The sequence below is a fragment of the Globicephala melas genome, chromosome 2 (genome assembly GCF_963455315.2).
Source record: "Globicephala melas chromosome 2, mGloMel1.2, whole genome shotgun sequence".
In the NCBI taxonomy this organism is placed as follows: Eukaryota; Metazoa; Chordata; class Mammalia; order Artiodactyla; family Delphinidae; genus Globicephala; species Globicephala melas.
The window spans coordinates 71402624-71422364 of record NC_083315.2 but is presented as its reverse complement, the minus strand read 5'-3'; the positions used below and the strand labels follow the sequence as shown (position 1 = coordinate 71422364).

Below are 19741 nucleotides of genomic sequence, written 5' to 3'. Positions count from 1 at the left end.
TTTCTTCTTATGAACTTAAAAGAATATGCCCCTCATACCTAAAGCCGTTCTCTAAATCCCTAAATGACCTCTGACCAGCTGAGTTTCGGTGTCGGCGTGTGTGACATTTACAGAGAGGGACAATCCCGCTTCGGGTTCCCGCCGACAGAGTCGCAGTAGAACCCCAGAGCCCACCAGGGTCTTCCCGTCGGAACCGCACCTCGCTTCCTCCAGCGGCGGGCCAGCGATCAGGAGAAGCGCTCTGCGGACCTAGGGGCCCCATTCCCCAAGACGGTGCATCCCCTCCCCCCCTTGCATGGCAGAGCCCGAGTTCTGCGACAGCTCGTCCGGCGCGTCGCCTTGCCTCGCGGACCCTCTCCCCACCGGACAGCAGGCTAGAGACTCAGGAGGGGCCCGCGGGAGCTCGTGCCGGCCCAGCCCGGCTGCCGCGCTGCACCACCGCCGGACCGGAGCCGCGCCGTCCCCGAGTGATGACGCGCTTCCTGCCCTCCCGGCGCGCCCGGGCCGTGCGCTCGCGCTCGCCCTCGGCTCTTGTTCCGCGCCTGGAGCCAGCGGCGGCGGCAGCGGCTGAGGCGGCTGAGGGAGCGGAGCGGTCGCCGGGCGCGCGGGGGGTCGCCGGCTGCACTCCGGTGCAGGCGCTCTGCAGTGAGACAGTAAATGCATCCGCCGGTAAGGCTCACGACTCACTCGGGTTTTCCTCTTCCTCCAGCTGCATGCACGTTGCATGAATTTCTCGTGTCTTTTCCCTCCCCTCTACAGAAGGAAAATGTGGGTGGTTTTCCCCTTCCTTTTGCATCTCTTGAGTGATGCAAAAAACCCCGCAAAGCTCCCAGATTTGATGTTCTAGGAGGGCTATTTGCAGAAAATAAAAATAAAATTAAATTAATGCACCTGTCTATCGCACATTGTATGTTTCACTGCACTGGACCCGGGCGCCGCGGTTTGCAAACAGCCTCGCAGCCGGCGCCCGAGAGCGGATTCCTAGCCGTGGGCAGCCGGTCCCCTGCGGGGCTCCCGCTGGGTTTCCGGTAACTGGGCTTTGAAAAGCGGCCCCGCCTGCATGGAGTGTCCCCTCGGCCCCGGCCGGGTCCCCGCGCCAGGAGAGTTGGCGCAGGCGGAGCGGCTTCATTCCAGCACTGGTCGCCCCGACTCCAGCGCCACTTTGCAAACAAGTCTCCGGCCGGGCTCCAGGCAAAGACAGCCGGCCGGTGCGGAGCTCCTTTGCCAGTCCCGGACTCTCAGACCTGCAGATTCCACGATTCCCCTTTACTTGGCAATCTCGCCACTAGCAAACTGCTGGCCGCTGAGGGACCTAGAGCTAGGGGAGGATTGGGATTCAGTGCCGCTGGCCTCGCGCTGGACCAGGGGCGCCCTCTCCTTTCTCGGCCCCAGGAGCTGAAATTTCGCGCCCACCGGGAGCCGGGGGTCCTGGAGACGGGCATTTCGGGATTCCCTGAGGGGACCGAGGAGCGACGTTCGAGGGCGCCATATTTTCAGTGGGTCTTGGCTACGGAGGGGAGGGGGCGAACAGTTGGTGGGCCCGGGGGACAGCGCGGCGCCCCCGCTGGAGAGGCTGGAGCGGTTTTCTCTCGGAAAGTTTGCGCGCCCAGGCCGGCACTGAGGCGGCCCCGCAGGGCGCGCACCGCGCCTGTCCCCGCAAGGGCGCGCGGGCTGCAGCGCGTCGCCAGGCCGGCCCGCCGGGGTTGAGGGCCGAGAGCCGCCGTCTGGGACTGCACGCTCGGCTCGCCTCCTTCCCCGGTCCAGCCGAGACGCAGCGGTCGGGCCCCGAGGCGCAAGAAACACGCCCCTCTTCTGCCGCCGCGGCTGCCTGGACGCTCCGCGGGAGCCGTGCGCTTGGCCGCGTCCCCCGGCCGGGCACCGGTGCGGAGCGTTTTGCCGGCACCGGGATCCGCCTGGGCGCTCCACAGAACGCGGGATCTCACTCCCCGCGGAGAGGAGGCGCCCGGTTTTCGCGTCGGGGCCGACGGCCTGGCTTGCGGGGGTTCCGGGGCGGAACACCAGTCCGAGCCTCCTCTCGCCTCCCTGGCTGCGGCCGCAGCGCCAGCGGCTGCGTGCTCGTCTCTCGCCGCGGTGCCAGCTCGTGGGGCGAGGTTAAGGGGGGGGGGTTCCAGAAGTTAGGGCTTCAGGTGACGCGTGGGGAAACTTGGATTTTTGCTGCCCGTGAAGAGCCCAGGTGACCTGGGGAAAGGAGATTGATTCACAGTCCCTGTCTCGTGGTGAAAACTAACCTCTGGCAATTTCCAGACGGTGAGAGAGGAATGAGCTGAAGTGTTGGCGTTGTGCAAGACACAGTTAAAGACAGGAGAGTAGGGGTGATGTTCCGGAGAATTGTACCCCCCCAAATGTAATAAATTACAAGCAGCCTGGTGCTCTTAGTACCACTTACTTTGGCTTCTGATAGTACCCGGGGTGCTGAGTTGTGGCATTCTTCAGGTTGCGCGCTATCCTCCCTCCTCCAGAGCTTGGAGTTGGCGACTCCTCAGGAGTGGACACTGGGGAATCTACTTTTGAAATAGATTGTAATCTCTGCTTTGCGAAGGGTCAGGGGAAGGGCGTATTGGCTGACCTATAGTTCGCTGGCAGGAACGTGCCAGCCGTTCTCCTTGGCGAGAGAAATGATGCCATACTATTGAGGTCATGTCAGCACTTTGGGGCTTTGTCATTGGAGAGGCTTCAGGGGATCACAGAGGGGATGTAGGGGATGGGGGGAGGCTTTCATCTCGGAGATGCGCCCTTTGTTGTCAGGGATTAGGCTGCTCTTGCGTCTGTCCACTTCAATAAATGCCTCTAGTGGGAATGTCAGCCATTGGGTTTCCAAGATTTTATCTTCCTTGTTGGCTGATTTGGGTTATCCATGCAAAAACCCTGGAGGTGCGGTGGTGTGACAAGACAAATGGCCTTGAGAGAGGAGGGATACCTGCACGAATGCTAATTTTGTTTTCACTGAGCCCTAGAATTGTGGAGAACACCCTGAGCCTAAGATACATTTATCTGGAATTAGCATAATTAATTTAGGAGAGAATCAAATCAGTTGCTGAAAGCCTCCATCCCTTTTGTAAAGTTCCCAGTCTTAGAAGTGGTACCTTGAATCCCAGAAACACAGGGCTCCTCAGATCGGGGAAGTCACTGGTTTCTCTCTGCCTTTGTACCCACTCAGGTCTTCAAGGAGATACTAGAGAGTTATTAGAGTTTCTGTTTTTGGCATTGATGTTGTGCTTCTACCTCCAAAGGGAAGGTGCACTTTTAAAATGATCCTGTTCAATTAGTTATTGGGGAAATTCTTTCTAGGCAAAGGTTTATTTATATGGGTCTTGAACTCACTTACTGTTAAATCTACTTGTTCAGGGTTTTTCAAACACTGTTCCCTAGAGTATTTTTAAGCAAAGTCAGGTTTTAGAAATAGGGGTATGTGTGTGTGTGTGTGTGTGTGTGTGTGTTATTTTTTGCTTTAGCCCAGTTTCTTTTATAGCTCAAAATTATACTGATTCCCCCATTCCTCCACTCCTGGCTCCCAGCAGATCATTTGTTCCTAAGAACAGTTAAGGATGGTTACAGGTGATGAACAATTTAAATCTTTACCAACTATGCTCAGGAAAAAAGAAAATCTAAAGATGTATTTATTCATCTTAGGATTGTGCTTTATATATATGTGTCACATTTTTGTGCATGTGCTAAACATTACATAATAAAAATCTTAAAGGAGTTTTCTCAATAATGCTAAAATAAGAGATTTAAAAAAGAGAAGTTTTATTACAAACCCTTCAGTTTTCATTCCCAAGTATACTACCTCAATATTTATTTATTTTTTTTATGCCTCTCTTAACAAAGTGTTATAAATTGTGCTTTGTTGCCTGTTGCCAGATTCTTATTATAACCTCATGGCTTGATCAAAGTTCCTGCAATTTTTTTCCTATTAAGAAGGTTTTCTAACTTCAGGAGGTGAGAAAATGCCTATTCATTTTGGAGAGTTGCCTGTCAAGTTACCAGGCTGTGTGTGTGTGTGTTGTAGTGTGTGTGGCATGCCTGATTCTTGGGACAGTATCTAAAACTTGTGTTCTGTGACATTACTACTCCAGAACTTTTGAGTTATAATGTTTTCTTGGAGATTTGGGGTGGTGTTTAGCCAATACAGGAAATACTAAAAAAGAGTTAAATAATTCAAAGTTATTTTTATGGATACAAAAAAAAATTAAAGCCAAGAAGGAAAACTTAATAAGCAGGACCAGAATTACAGCTTACCATACCCAACTGGTGCCTTTTTAATTACAGTACTTTCCCCCAGAAGTTTTTAATCCTATTACTTTTATATTTAATAAGGAGACTAGTTAAGACATAAGCCAAACAGAACTATTGCAAATAATGGGGATAAATGCTGGGTATAACCAGATGTTTTGCCTAAAGTTAAAAGAGTTAAGGAATCTGAACTCTGTCAAACCCCCCTGCAGGCCCTCCTCACTCCCCTTCCCCAATAAGCAGGAGATTTTGAAAGGCTAAAAAATCTTGGATGGCGTTGGAGACAAAAAACAAGAAAAGAACAAAATGTTTAAGGTAGGCTTCTCCTGTCCATTGACCAAACGAACAGCCTGTGGCTTAGTGGCAGGTGTCGCTTGGTTTTGAGAGCCTTTGTTTATGTACCACCCAGAGCTATGAATTAAGACTGGGCTCTTTTGCCACCCGTTTCAAGGTGCATTGTCAGAGTCAGTGCCAAGACCATGGTTTTGTTTCTCCCTTAACCAACAATTTAATTTCAGCCAAAGTGATGCTGTTCTGAATATGCAGAACAAGTAGTGAATATTTGTGTTTCCTTTTTACTCTCTTAGCTGCACTCTTAACAAACAGAATTCTCTAAGCCTGCTATTCACTTATTCAGAAATTGTTTTTGAGGGCTTACCATGTACTTCAAGCTAAGAAATCATCCCCTGGCCTCACCCCACATACTGAGTTCCTAGAGGGTGCTATTCTTTTATACTTGACACATCTCATAGATTCCGGGGGCGAGAGGGGATTAGTGTGAGATTAAACAGTACTTGAACAGTCCAGCATGATCAAAGATATACAAAGGATGTGAACAGGCAATTTCTGAGATAAGAGGTACAAATGATCATAAACATGTGAAAAGATCCTCAACGTACATAATGGTCAGGGAAATGCAAATTAAAAAACAAAGAGATATTAGTTTTCTGTTCAATTAATTCATGTTGTAAAGATTGGTAACATCCTCCATTAGGGGGATTGGGGGCAACCCTCAGACTCTTGTGGGGAGTATGAACTGGTGCAGCCTTTAGGGAAAGCAGACAGTTTTGGTGAAAATTTGGAACGTGTATGCCATATGAACCAGCAGTTGCATATTTGGAATCCTTTCTTACAGAAGTAAAAACATCAGCATGTAGGGATCTGTGTGTGAGGATGTTTCTTGCAGGATTACTACGGTAAATAAACTAGAAGCACCATGAGTGTCCATCAGTAGGATGGATAAAATAGGGTACAGCTAGTATGGATTGTTTTGTGAAGGATGTCTGTGATACATTACATGTAAATAAAATCGAGTTGCTGAGTATCATATGTATCAAGAGTATGACCCTATTTCCGATTTAAAAAAGAAGCCCTAGTAGGTGTATGACCTTGGAGAAAGATACGGAAGGATACATAAAATTTAATATTGTTTAAAATTAGCATTGGGGCAGAGGGGTGGTAAACTTGCCCCTTATACACCTTGAATGGTTTACTGGCTCAGACTTGCAGGCTTTTCTGTATGAAAACTCTTTAAAGTGTTATTTGGTTAATGAATAGGAAATTTGTCTGGAACCATTTTAGAAACAAATTTGGGCAATATCATGTTTTCTCTGATGCCTTCTGTAGCAATCTCTTGTCTCTTTGGAAACTTTCAGTTAGTTATCTTCTAAAATTCTGAGATTTCCCAAGTTTAAGTAAATTCCTTCAGGGTAAGCCATGGCTTCTGGAAGAGCTATTTACCTCTATCTCCCAGGAGAGTGACAACAAGCAGTCATGAAAGCTCTTAGCAAGCAGTCTCCTTTCCCTTGACTTTTTCTGATCCCATTCTGAAGATGGGGTCTTCTGGCCAACTGAAGAGGCTTCCTAGAGAGGAGCAGCATCTCCTCAAACTTGGTTTTCCTGAGCCCCAGAAAGTTGCTGCTAAATGACTCTGCTGGCATTTGAACCCTGGTCTCCTTCCACACTATCTTTAGCTTAGCTGATTGCTCTCCCTGTGTACCATTTTCAGTCCTGCCCCTTGATGTGATTTTTGAAACTTGATAGTATTTCAGTTCTTGGCAGTCACTACAAAAAAATGAAACTTTCAAAAGCAGTGGAATCTCTGTTCACATTTTAAAAAGTACATACCACGTGATTCTGTGAATGCTAGTGGGAGGCTCTGAATCTCAACCCCCTGGAAGCCGGGGCTGTGCTGCAAATTTGAAAACCATGGTTTAGATTCAGTGGTTTCCAGGAGAGAATGCCTCAGAGTCACCTGGAGGACTTGTTAAAACCCACTTTGTTCGGCCACAGTTTCATATTCTGTTAGTCTTAGGTGGGGACTGATAATTTGCATTTTTACCAAGTTCCCAGGTGATGCTGATCTCGCTGGTGCTGGACCACACTTTGCAAACCACTGGTGTAGAGGAACAGCTTCCTCTGTTTTGCAGCTCTTGTGTTCTTGTCTAGCCGGTGCTCTGCCCTTTCATGGATGAAAGTTAGGGTGCCAATCAAGGCAAGTTAACTCAGTTTTATCAGTTTCACCAAGCTGGGAAAAAGAAATATTTGAGTTATTTTACTTAACTTTTTTCTGTATCTTTTGTAGGTGTTTGGGGATGTAGTGATGTTTCGTACATGGTTGTGTGTGGTTAATCAACAGTGAACGTCAGAGTTCAGGGATATTTTAAATATTCTATAATGGTTTCTCATGGGAAAGCAGAGAGGACTATTAGTCTCTGGTTCCTGTCTTCTTGTTTTTCATCATACATACATACATATTCAAGATTTGATGTCACTGATTGCTTTTAATAAAAAGTTGCCTACATGTGAAGGGTATTGTGAAGCAAATCGTGATCAGATAATAAATGGTGCTTAAATTGTTGTAATCTACTCATTGGTGCATTTGGGGTGGGGGTGGGGATGAAGTACAGTAGTCATTAATTTCAACAAGTGTCTATTACGGTGTCTCCAGAGGGGACATATTTCTAGCAATGCTTATCAGTGACACATAAGTGCTGGGCTGTGCCCGGGGACCCTCACTTGTCTGGATGCCCTCCAGAGGAGTGGCTGACCTGAAGCTCAAGAAGTTTCCCTGAAAGATTCCCCACTAGCGGATCTCCTAATTCTAAAATTCTTCAGCAGATAAACACTTGTTCTGTTTTTAGCTGCTTAATTTTAGTGCTTTTCTTCTTTTCTGATGATTTCACATGTAAGTTATAAGCAAAGCAAGATTCGTTGTGCTGAGTGGGGTGTATGAAAAGAAGTGAAATAGGAAGGAAATTTTCAGGAAGGAGGTCATACTTCAGCTGGGCCTTGGAGAGTGGGCATCTGCTGTAGGCGTCTCCACCCTGGCTTCACATTGGGGTCACCTGGGGATTCTGATTTGGTTGGTCTGGGTGGGGCCTGGGCATTGGTGGGTGAGTTTTCCAGGTAATTCTAATGCGTAGCTGGGGTAGAGAACATTCAGCTACAGCCCTCTGGGTCACTTTCCCTCATTCTTTTTTTTTTTAATTAATTAATTAAATTTATTTATTTTTGGCTGCGTTGGGTCTTCGTTGCTGTGCGCGGGCTTTCTCTAGTTGCAGCGAGTGGGAGCTGCTCTTCGTTTCTGTGTGCGGGCTTCTCATTGCAGTGGCTTCTCTTGTTGTGGAGCACGGGCTCTAGGCGCCCGGGCTTCCGTAGTTATTTTGCCTCATTCTTGGAAGATCTTGTTCATCTGGCTCACAGTCCCTCCTCCCATCAACATTTTTGGTAACTTGGACATCTATATAGATTGTCCCCCCCCCCCCAATTCAGTCCTTTGACCAGCTCTCTTTTAGTTATCTTTTCCTCTTGCTACTTCAGCCATCCCTCCCATGGTTATTTCTAGGCTGCTGGTTCTCAGCAGTTTTGCCACCCAGAGGCTATTTGGCAATGTCTAGGGGGTGCTACGGGCGTCCAGTGAGGGGAGGCCTGGGATGCTGCTAAACGCCCTACGATGCACCAGAGAGCCCTGACCACAGAGAATCACGTGGGCTAAAATGTAAGCAGTGCCATGGTAGAGAAGCCTTGCCCTGGTGTCCTGGGAGTTTTTTTTTAACCCCGATCCATAGGAGAAATACATCTTATGTGAGACCCAATGCAAATACACATACAACTGAAACAAGTTTCACGAACATGTTTACCCATTACTAGGTATAATGTAGTTGCATACTTTTTATTCTGTGTCATTAAAAAAAAATTGCTGGTCATGACCCACTAAGTTGATTTTATTGCCCACTAAACTTGCACCACAGTTGTGGACCTTATCATTACCAGTAACTGTACCTCCACCAAAATCTTGACAAGCATTCCAGTCTGACCCTCACCTTTTCTCTTTTATCTTATTCCTGTTATTACCCTGTTCCACCTATCCTGCCCCCTACATGGGCCTCTGACCTGGTGACCCTTCCACTTCATTGTCCATCATACTTATTACCGCCTACCACTCTCCCCTCCACCCCGACCCCCAGGTGCTTCCATACACCCTCAACCTCTTTGACCATTTCTCCCTTCATCTTACTTTCCTGGGAAAACCCCACCCTCTGCCCACTGTGCTCCTGCCTCAGCCTGATGAACCTGGCTGGAGAAAACCAGCCATCTGCATCGTCTTGCTTTTGATTTATGACCATAAACCTCAAGGCGGACTCTTGACACTGCCCAGCCCACTATGTTTCTGTCCCCACCCCACTCTCAGCTGAGGACTTGGCTTATTTCACGGAGAAAAAAGAAGCAATTAGGAACTAGTTTCATCATCTCCTCGTGCTAAATCTGCTAGCCTCCCTGCACCGTAACCACACAGCACTGGAACCACATGTGAACTGGAGCCCGTTCCCTGTTGGCATGCAAGGCTCTCACTCATGCACGAATCTCCTTTCCCTTCTGCATCATTAGTTTTCTCCCTCTGATGGATCATCTCCATGAGAAACATGCTCTAGTATCTCTCATCTTAAGGGAGAAAGCAGCAACCACAAAACACTCTCAACCCACTATCCTAGTCGGCTGTTCTCCCAATTCCTCATTCTCCCTTGGAGTAAGTACTTTCTAAAAGAACTGTCATACATTTTGCCCGCTTTCCCCTCTCATTCTGTCTTGAACCCACCCCAGTTTGGCTTCTTGCCCACCCCCCACCCCCTCTTCACCAAAACCATGCTTCTTCAGGTGCCAGTGATACTTAATGGCCAACTCTTAGTTGTCATCGCCTGCAGCCTCTCGGCAGCAGTTAGCCAGCTCTCTCTTTGGCTGTCTTCACTTGGCTTCTGCACTGCAATCCTAACCTGGTTCTCCTCCTGCACTCTGGCCGTTCCAGCTCCTGTTCTGCTGCTGTATCTCCCCGTCCTGGCTTCTGAAGGAGGGGGCTGTTCTCTCACACTTGACTTGACTTAGGAATCTGCTCCAGTATCACCTCCTTAGAGGTCTCCCTGGCATCCCCCAGCCCCTGCTCTCAGCCTCTTCTTTGTTTTCATATCATTTATTATTCCCTGATACAGGCATACTTGGGAGATATTGTAGCTTCTGTTCCAGACCACGGCAATAAAGTGAATATCAAAATAGAGTCCTACATATTTTTTGTTTTCCAGTGTATATTTACACTGTACTGTAGTCTATTAAAAGTGTGCAATAGCATTACATCTAAAAAAACAATGTACATACCTTAATTAAAAAATACTTTATTGCAAAAAAGTGGTAACCATCCTCTGAGTCTTCAGAGAGTCATGATCTTTTTGTTGGTGGAGGGTTTTGCCTCTATGTTGATGGCTGCTGACCAGTTTGGGAGCTGGTGGCTGAAGGTTGGGGTGCTTATGGCCACATCTTAAAGTAAGACAGCGATGAAGCTTGCTGCACTGATTGACTCTTCCTTTCACGGACAATTTCTCTGTCGCATGCAGTGCTGTTTGATAGCATTTTACCCACAGTAGAACTTGTTTCAAAATTGGAGTCAGTTCTCTCAAACCCTGCAGCTGCTTTATCAGCTAAGTTTATGTGATATTCTAAATCCTTTGTTGTCATTTCAGTAATCTTCACAGCATCTTCACTGGGAATACATGCCATCTCAAGAAACCACCTTCTTTGCTCATGTGTAAGAAGCAATTCCTCATTCAGGTTTTCTCATGAGATTGCAACAATTCAGTAACATCTTCAGGCTCCACTTCTAATTCTAGTCCTCTTGATCTTTCTACCACATCTGCAGTTACTTCCTCCACTGAAATCTTGAACCCCTCAAAGTCATCCATGAGGGTTGGAATCAATGTCTTCCAAATTCCTGTTAATGTTGTTATTTTGACGTCTTACCGTGAATCATAAGTGTTCTTAATGGTATCTAGACTGGTGAATCCTTTCTGGAAGGTTTTCAATTTGCTTTGCCCCGATCTATCAGAAGAGTCACTGTCTATGGCAGCTACAGACTTACAAAATGTATTTCTTAAAGAATAAGACCTGAAAGTTGAAATGACTCCTTGATCCATGGGCTGCAGAATGGATGTTGTGTTAGCAGGCATGGAAAATATTCATCTTGTTGTACGTCTCCATCAGAGCTCTTGGGTGACCAGGTGCCTCGTCAATGAGCAGTAGTATTTGGAAAGAAATATTTTTTTCTGAGTAGTAGGTCTCAACAGTGGGCTTAAAATATTCAGTAAGCCATGTTGTAAACTGGATATGCTGTCATCCAGCCTTTGTTGCTCCATTTACAGAGCACAGGCAGAGTAGATTGAGCATAATTCTTAAGGATCCTAGGATTTTCAGAATGATAAATGAGCACTAGCTTCAATTTAAAGTCAGCAGCTGCATTAGCCCCTAACAAGAGAGTCAGCCTGTCCTTTGAAGCTATCATTGACTTCTCCTCTCCAGCTATGAAAGTCTTAGATGGCATCTTCTTGCAGTATAAGGCTGTTTTATCTACGTTGAAAATCTGTTGTTTGGTGTAGCCTCCTTCATTAATGATCTTAGCTAGATCTTCTGGATAACTTGCTGCAGATTCTGTGGGTTGGCCAAAAAGGTCGTTTGGATTTTTCCGCAAGATGTTAGAGAAAAACCCGAATGAACTTTTTGGCCAACGCAATACATCAGCACTTGTTGCTTTGCCTTGCACTTTTCTGTTATGGAGACGGCTTCTTTCCTTAAGCCTCACTAACCAACCTCTGCTAGCTTCACACTTTTCTTCTGCAGCTTCCTCACCTCTTTCAGCCTTCCTAGAATTGAGGAGACTTAGGGCCTTGCTTTGGATTAGGCTTTAGCTGAAGGGAATGTTGCGGCTGGTTTGCTCTTCTATCCAGACCGACAAAACTTTCTCTGTATCAGCAATAAAGCTGTTTCCCTTTTGTATCATTTGTGTGTTCACTGACATAGTACTTTCAATTTTCTTTAAGAACTTTCCCTTTGCATGCATTCACAGCTTGGCTGTTTGGCACAAGAGACCTAGCTTTTGGCCTGTCTGACATGCCTTCCTCACTAACCTTAATCATTTCTAGCTTCTGATTTAAAGTGGGAGATGTGTGACCCTTCCTTTCACTTGGACACTTAGAGGCCTTTGTAGGGTTATTAATTGGCCTAATTTCAGTATTGTGTCTCAGGGAACAGGGAAGCTGGAGGAGAGGGAAAGAGACGGAGAGCTGCAGGTTAGTGTAGCAGTCAGAACACAAGCATTTATTGATTAAGTTCGTCATCTTATATGGGTGCAGTTTGTGGCACCCGCAAAACAGTTACAGGTGTCACATCAAAGATCATTGATCACACATCACCATAACAAATATAATAATATTGAAAAAGTTTGAAATATTGTGAGAATTACCAAAATGTGACACAGAGACAGGAGATGAGCAAATGCTGATAGAAAAGTGGTCCTGTTAGACTTGCTTGGCACAGGGTTGCCACAGACGTTCAATTTGTAAAAACAGTGGTATCTGCAAAGCGTGATAAAGTGAGGTGCAGTAACATGAGGTCTGCCTGTGTTACATACGTGATTCATTTATTGTCTGTCTCATAGCACTAGAATGTAAGCTCATGAGAGAAAACATCCCTTGGACTTGTGTCCCCAAGTGTCTAAAACAATGTCTGGCACATGATAGATAATCAACAAAATTTTTGTTTAATTGGAGTATAGTCGCTTTACAATGTCGTGTTAATTTCTCCCGTACAGCAAAGTGATTCATTTATCATATACATACATTCTTTTTCATATTCTTTTCTATTATAGTTTATCACAGGATATTGAATATAGTTCCCTGTGCTATATAGTAGGACCGTGTTGTTTATCCTTCCCATATATACTAGTTTGCATCTGCTAATCCCAAACTCCCAATCCATCCCTCCCCTTGGCTACCACAAGTCTGATTCTGTGAGTCTGATTCTGTTTCATAGATAGGTTCATTCAACAAAATATTTTAATGTGAGTAATTGATGAAGAAAACTTGCTGGTTATAGAGTTAGCCTTCCACGAGGTAAAGTCATTGTTTTCCAGATTGGAGCTAAGGAAGAGAGCAATGTTGAGGCGGAAAAGTGTTGTCCCTCGGGGGCAGTGTTTCTTAGGTCATGTGCTGAGAGTTAGGGGTTCAAGCACTGAATGAATGAATCCTGTCCTTGTTACATACTTGTTGAGTGGTGGAAAGCACCTGCTGAGGACAGCTAGACAGAGACAAATGGCTGCCTCTCGCTTTTATCTCTGAAGAGGGGCTCTTAAACAGTCTGCTTGGTAACTCACTGCTGGGTTGAAGACGTTAAGTTCACTTGTCTTAAGTGTTTATCACTGACCTCAATGTTCTGGTGAATTGTTGGTGCATCACTTGTCCCCAGGGTCCACTTGACCGCACAGAGAGATGTCTCCTTTTCCTCATACGATGTTTGAGGCCCTGGCTGAGTGAATTCCTGCAGATGGGTGAAGTGTGCCTTGCTGCCCTCTGAACTATTCTCGCAAGCTCCCAGGCTTCAGACTTCGTGTATTTAAATCAAGACCGCTCTCTTCTCTTTCTGTTTGCATGCTTCGGGACTGCCCATTGAATTACTTGGCATCCGTGTCCGGGACCTAGTTTGATGTAAGTGGAGATAATTTCCCGAGTGTGGCCTGAGATCATGTGTGGCAAATCTTCCAAGGGGAGTGTAGATTATTCCTGGGTTTGAGAGGTTACATTGAGGGCACTTTAAGAGGCTTAATTTTCTCCTTAAAGGGCTCTCCATTGGGCTCAGCACCTGTCACTCCTGGGCCCTTCCCTCGGGGTTAAAGGAGCTCTCCCTCTGGGTAAGATATCAGCCACGGGCAGCCTGACATGCAGCCACAAAGCCGTCGGGCCTAGTACATCCAGGAAGAAAGAGTAGATGTCTTTGTGGGACATATTTATTTTTATCATCAGTGTTTTATTTCTTTAAAAAGGGAGCCTGAATGGTTCTAGGTCAGCCTCTCCCTTTGACAGGGAAGGAACTGAGTCCCAGAAGGATGAGACTGACTGACGCCACTTGGCAAAGCTGGCACTGGAGTCCCACTCTCCTGACCACAACTGGGCACTCTCTTCTTTTCCTGGGATGTCTGGGTGGACCCCGACTTTAATTCATGACTGTGATTCTAGGCTCTGGGTGTGCATCAGAACCACCAGGGAAGCTCCTTAAACCTGCTGATTGTGGTGGTTCCCAAACCACCCCCTGATTTGGAATCTCTGAGAGCGGGACCTGGTCACTGTTTTTTTTTGCGGTACGCGGGCTTCTCACTGTAGCGGCCTCTCCCGTTGCAGAGCACAGGCTCCAGACGCGTAGGCTCAGCGGCCATGGCTCACGGGCCCAGCCGCTCCGCGGCATGTGGGATCTTCCCGGACCGGGGCACGAACCCGTGTCCCCTGCATCAGCAGGGGGACTCTCAACCACTGCACCACCAGGGAAGCCCTGGACACTGTTTTTTAAAATTCCCTAGGGAGGCTCCTAGGAGAAGTCACCCAGGAAGTGTGTGTAGGAGGTAAAATCAGCCAGGGCACTGGGGACAGTTGCCCAGCAGGGGAGATACTTGCCGGCCTTGCACTCTGGAGAGACACGGCTCCTTCCTGATGCTGGACAATCATTTCAACCAGGCCGGTCTGCCCCCCTCTCTCCCACACTCCCTCTGGTTACTGAGTAAGACCCTGCAGGGTTACAGTTTTAATGCATCTTGGAATGGCTTTATATTTTCTTTGGGGGCATTTCCCTAGTGTGTTTTGAGCTACTTAGGCAAGAATGAAAGCTGAACCCAGTTGGAGAGAATCATCTCCTGAGGGTTTTTATGGGTGCTCTTGATTAGGGCCTCTTGGTACCTGCATGTTGAGGGTGACCTGCCAGCTCTCAGACCAGCTGGAAGCAAGAAGCTGGCCATGGGTGCTGCCCTGACAGAGGAAAAGGGAGAGTGATTGGCTGTGCAGGGCAGGTTTGCACAATTTTATAAGAATGAAAAACCACTTGCTGGCTCTTGCTGGTGAACTTGCAGTTATGTTAGGGCTCTGAGTTTGTGACAGTTGCTACAGGCTCCAGACTGCACAGCAGAGCCAGTAGTGATGCCCTGTCCCCCCAGAGCTGGCTCTCTGTTGGACCTGACAAATAGGGTATGTGCAGTTTTATGAACATACCTGATGAAGATATGAGAACAAGCCCTGTGGAATCTGAGAAGCATCAGGTGGCCGAATGTCCCTCACAGAAGGAGTCAGAGAGGGGCACTTTGCTCCTGAATTGGAACCTGACAGATTGAGCATCACTTTACCACAGGCTGGTGGCTTAAACAGCAGAATTTTACTGCCTCAGTTCTGGAAGCTGGAAGTTCGAGATCAAGGTGTTGGCAAGAGTTGGTTCCTACTGAGAGCTGTGAGGAAACACCTGTTCCAGACCTCTCTCCTTGGATTGTCGATGGCCATCTTCTCCCTAGGCAGGTCTGTTTCTGTGTCCAAATTTCCCCTTTTTATAAGGACACCAGTCACAATAGATAAGTGAGGGCCCACTGTAATGTCTTCATTTTAACTTGGTTACCTCTGTAAAAACCCTATTTCCAAATAAGGTCACATTCTGAGAGACTGGGAAGTTAGGACTCCAACATTTCTTTCTTTTTTTGGGGGGGGGGCATGCCACGCGGCATGTGGGATCTTAGTTCCCCAACCAGGGATCGAACCCGTGCCCCCTGCAGTGGAAGTTCAGGGTCTTAACCACTGGACTGCCAGGGAAGTCCCCAACATTTCTTTTTTGAGGGGACGCGATTCAAGGCATAACATAGATTGTCAAATTGACTTGTTTCTCAGAATCAGCATGTGACATGGAATGCTTGTTACTGAAGTTACCTCTTTAGGCTAAGGGACCCTCGTCCATTATAGTGGCGGAATTCTGCACCTGCCGAGTTTCACTGACCTACACCTGGGACTTTACATTTTCCTAACGTCTTGTCTCTATTTTTAGCCATCATAATGATCATGGCAGGCAGGTATTATTTCTACTTTGAGGAAATTGATGTGTATCAAGGTTTACACACTAAATACTGGCTAAGTTTGATTCAAGCTCAGATTTTCTCCTCTGTATCCTAGGTTTCTCCTATAACACTGGTGATTTCTCAAGTCCTGATATGCATAAGAATCTCCTGGGAGACTCGTTAAAAATACAGATTTAGGAGACTTTCTGGAATACTACCGAACTAGAAGCTGAGGTTACAACCAAGGAATCTGTATTTTTATCATTTCCTCTGGAGATTGTGATGCACTCCAACATGTGAGAATGAATGCAGTCTACCATGGACATAATATTTTTTGCAGGAGAACCCACCAATACTGCCAGGTTCCCATTTAATTTTCAGTTGGTGGCTTGCATGGGAGGCCCTAGGAGGCATCCTGGGAAGGTGCTCACTGGAATTGGGGTGCTTTGAGCCCAAGGGGATCACCTTCTTAGATGGTACCCCTGCCACCAAACTGATGGGGAGGATCAGCTGCCAGGCTGTGCTCAGTGTCACTCAGCTAATGAAAAATAAATCTGTCTTGAACTTTGTGTGCTGTACAGATGCACCTTGCACCACAGTGGGGAACAGGTGGGAGATAAGTTGAGGCCATGTGATGACAAACATTGCATGCTTTATCAGAGCAAAAACAGAATTGGCAAGAGGACAAGACAAGAAAAAATTGTGACTGTTAAGTATTTATGGTTATAAAATGTATTTGCGTGAACTGAAATGTGATGGCGCATGCCCAGTGCAAAAGAATCACCTAGAGAAGCTTTTGAAACCGGGATTCCTAGGCTCCACCCCCAGAGATTTTCTTTCTCAGGTGGGGCTCAAGAATTCTGAGCTGCTGGTCTGGGGACCACATTTAGAACTGGCAAGTGAATATTAATAAAAGATTGTCACTGTGTAGTTCATCTGTTGATAGTACAATGATAATCTCTCTGAATAATGACAACATTTCTAAATCTTGGCCATTAGCCTATAGATTATAACCCATACTCAGGGTCAGTGTCCAAGTTACTTCACCAAGTCGACTTTATTTTTATTTTAAAAAATATTTATTTGTTTAAATTATTTATTTGGGTGCGCTGGGTCTTCTTTGCGGCGCGTGGGATATTTTTATTTGCGGTATGCGGAGTCTAGTTCACTGACCAGGGATCGAACCCGGGCCCGCTGCACTGGGAGCACGGAGTCTTAACCGCTGGACCACCAGGGAAGTCCCAACTCGATTTTATTTTAGTGCCTATATAACAAAACACATGCTCTCTTAGTGCGGGTTGCATTTTCCTAGAGTGTGGTCCTTAGGTCAGTACTCTCAGAATTACCCAGGAATAAGGTTAAATACTCTAGCTGCCCAGTCCCCAGATATTCTAATTTGGTATGTCTGTGTGGGGTCCAAGAATAGGGAGTTTTCATAATCAGAAGATTGTTAGGTATACTGAGGTTTGAGTGCCACTGAGCTAGGGCTTGGAAAACAGTTGTGCTTTTTACCAGAAGCTAGCTACGTAGTAAGGTTAAAAACAATCTGTTTACAAACAATCAACATTGGCATTTGTTGCCATTTTCCGGCTTGTAATGCTGTTTGTAGTCTGAAGTTACTAGGACCTTGTTCTGCATCAGGGATGTAATTTTGACAGATTGTTAGAGTTCGCTTTGAACAATCATCCCCCTGTTTTGTACATAAGCTCGTGCAATTCATTTTAAGATACGTCTTACAACGAAAAGTTATGTTCCTTGTCCAGGTAAATTCCTTTGGAGCATTGATAGTAATGGGAAATTTATTAGAGATTTTTGGAATTAATTCAAGGAGGCTTTGTGGGTTTTTTTTTTTTTGCGTTACGCGGGCCTCTCACTGTTGTGGCCTCTCCCGTTGCGGAGCACAGGCTCCGGACGCACAGGCTCAGCGGCCATGGCTCACGGGCCCAGGGCCCAGCCGCTCCGCGGCACGTGGGATCTTCCCAGACCGGGGCACGAACCCGTGTCCCCTGCACTGGCAGGCGGACGCTCAGCCACTGCGCCACCAGGGAAGCCCAGCTTTGTGGTTTTAAACTGTACAAGTGGTTAAGGATGACCTTTGGTAGAAATAGGTTTGTGTTCTTGGGCTCTGTCTGTATATTTAAAAAAATTGGTAAATGCTTTCACATGAGAGCGTGTGGGGTTGAGGGGAGGGACTCTCCAATTAGTAAAGGAAATTCAACTGCCTCGACCAATAGATCTTGGTACTCTCTGCTCCTTGCCTTGCAGATGTATCTGCAAATTGATCCCACCCCACCCTACCACCCCGCCCTGACAAGATTTTTACTTCTAGGTTCTTCCTTCTGGCAGAATGAGGACCTTCACTTTTAGAAAGAAGAGCTAAGATTAATTTTGTGTCTTTGGGCCATACGTGCCCTCATCACTTTATATAATGTATTCTTGAAAAGTTAGAGATAAATAATCTATTTTTTTAACACTGCAGCAGGAACTGCATGTGTTTGTCAAAATGGATAGAACTATACACTTAAAAAGGGTGAAATTTACTGTACATAATAATACTTAAATGAACCTGCCTCAAAAAATGTGTCAGGGGAACTTGTCACTTTAGCCGTTCTTTTCGTGAATTAGTTTTCGAATTAAAGATTTCGTTTGTGATGCAAATGACTCTCCTAGGTCCATCTCTGTTCCATACATGTTTGAAAAGCGTTCTGTGTGCTTTATCTAGGTTGGTGCTTAGTGGGGTGGGGGGAGTGGAGGTGGCACAGGGCTCTGAGGGACGGGATTGACCTCCCACCCATTCTTCTTGATCATCTTCATCTTAGTGCCACATCTAGTACGTGGTGGGAGTTCACAAAGGTTTGGGGGATGAATTAAACCATCATGCTGATGGAGAAACTAAGGTACTGAGAGGCCAAGTGGCTTGTCCAGATGTGAGGGCGGAATGGCTGAAGTGGGAGAAGAATCCTTCAGGCCTCTGTATCCTTTCTCCAACTTAGGTCTTATAAATTCATATTTTATCAGTTGGGAGTCTCTTAAACCAAGGTGCGCCTGTAGCCTTGTAGGGTGGAGGCACCTTGTTATCGTGGAGGAACCCTGGCTTTGAAGTCATTCATCAGTTTGACAAATCTTTTTCTGAGTGTCTGTGAGGTGCATGGTGGATACGGCGCAACCTGAGCCCTGATCTCATGGAAAGCACAGTTTGGGAGGTTGTATGTGTGAGCAGGAGGCATTAAAACAAATCAGAAGAGGGTTGATTGTTGCAAAGGGTTACATGTAGGAACCTATTATACAGTGACCGCCATTCATAGTGTGACCTTGGGGGAGTCCTCTAACCATTGTAAGCTTCCGTGTCCTCAATAAAACAGACAAATCAAGGCTTTGTTGCAAGGATTCAATGAGATAATAAATACAAAGCAGACTGTGCATGCTCCTGGGCACATGGTAATTAGCTGTCATTTGTTAGGGTGAGTCAATGGAGATATGTGTATATTTCTCACCTCTGTGCTGCATTGGCTCATGTAGACAACCTCAGAATGGGAGTTTGGTATGTTTGTTTGTTCTCCTCTGTTTTGGATCATCTGAAGAACAACGGTGGGGATGTATTGGAGGGCTGTTTTGGTTGGTTTTGTTCGTTGACCAATGAAGTTGAGGTGGGAGCAGCGCTTTCTAGCCAGGGAGCTTGGTGATGATTGTAAGCATGCTGAGATAGCGATGCCACCTGTCCTACCTCAGTCCCGCAGGGGCCGCCAGAGCTCAGGTGGGACAAAGATGATCATTTTCCAAATGCGCCAAGACTTGGCGCCGTAGAGCCTTCAGCTCTAAATGTGCTCTAACCCTAACCCCCGGAAGCACGAGCTATGTTACTAGATTTTAAGTTAACTGAGGAGAACAATGTAAAGGAAGCAAGGGCCGCCGCAGGCTGAGTAGGAGCTTTGAATGAGAGATGCGGATGATCTAGACCAGGGTTCCCAAACTTCTCTGACAATAAGACTCACCCGAGTACTTGCTAAATTGACAGCTCACCTGGCCTGCAGTCATCTGGGTTGGGGCCCTAGAATCTGTGTATGTAACAGTTACCCCAATGTGATTCTTACT

General features: G+C 46.5%; 1 protein-coding gene across 3 annotated transcripts in view; it reads left to right on the top strand.

Moving 5' to 3' along the window:
• The first annotated feature begins 512 nt into the window (after positions 1–512).
• The window catches only part of TLN2 (talin 2), a 446754-nt gene continuing 427525 nt past the window's right edge, over positions 513–19741 (top strand). For all 3 annotated transcript variants that reach the window (XM_060294173.1, XM_060294172.1, XM_030878890.2), the window contains exon 1: positions 513–669. The gene's annotated coding sequence lies outside the window, so the exon portion shown is untranslated. The remainder of the gene's footprint in view (positions 670–19741) is intronic.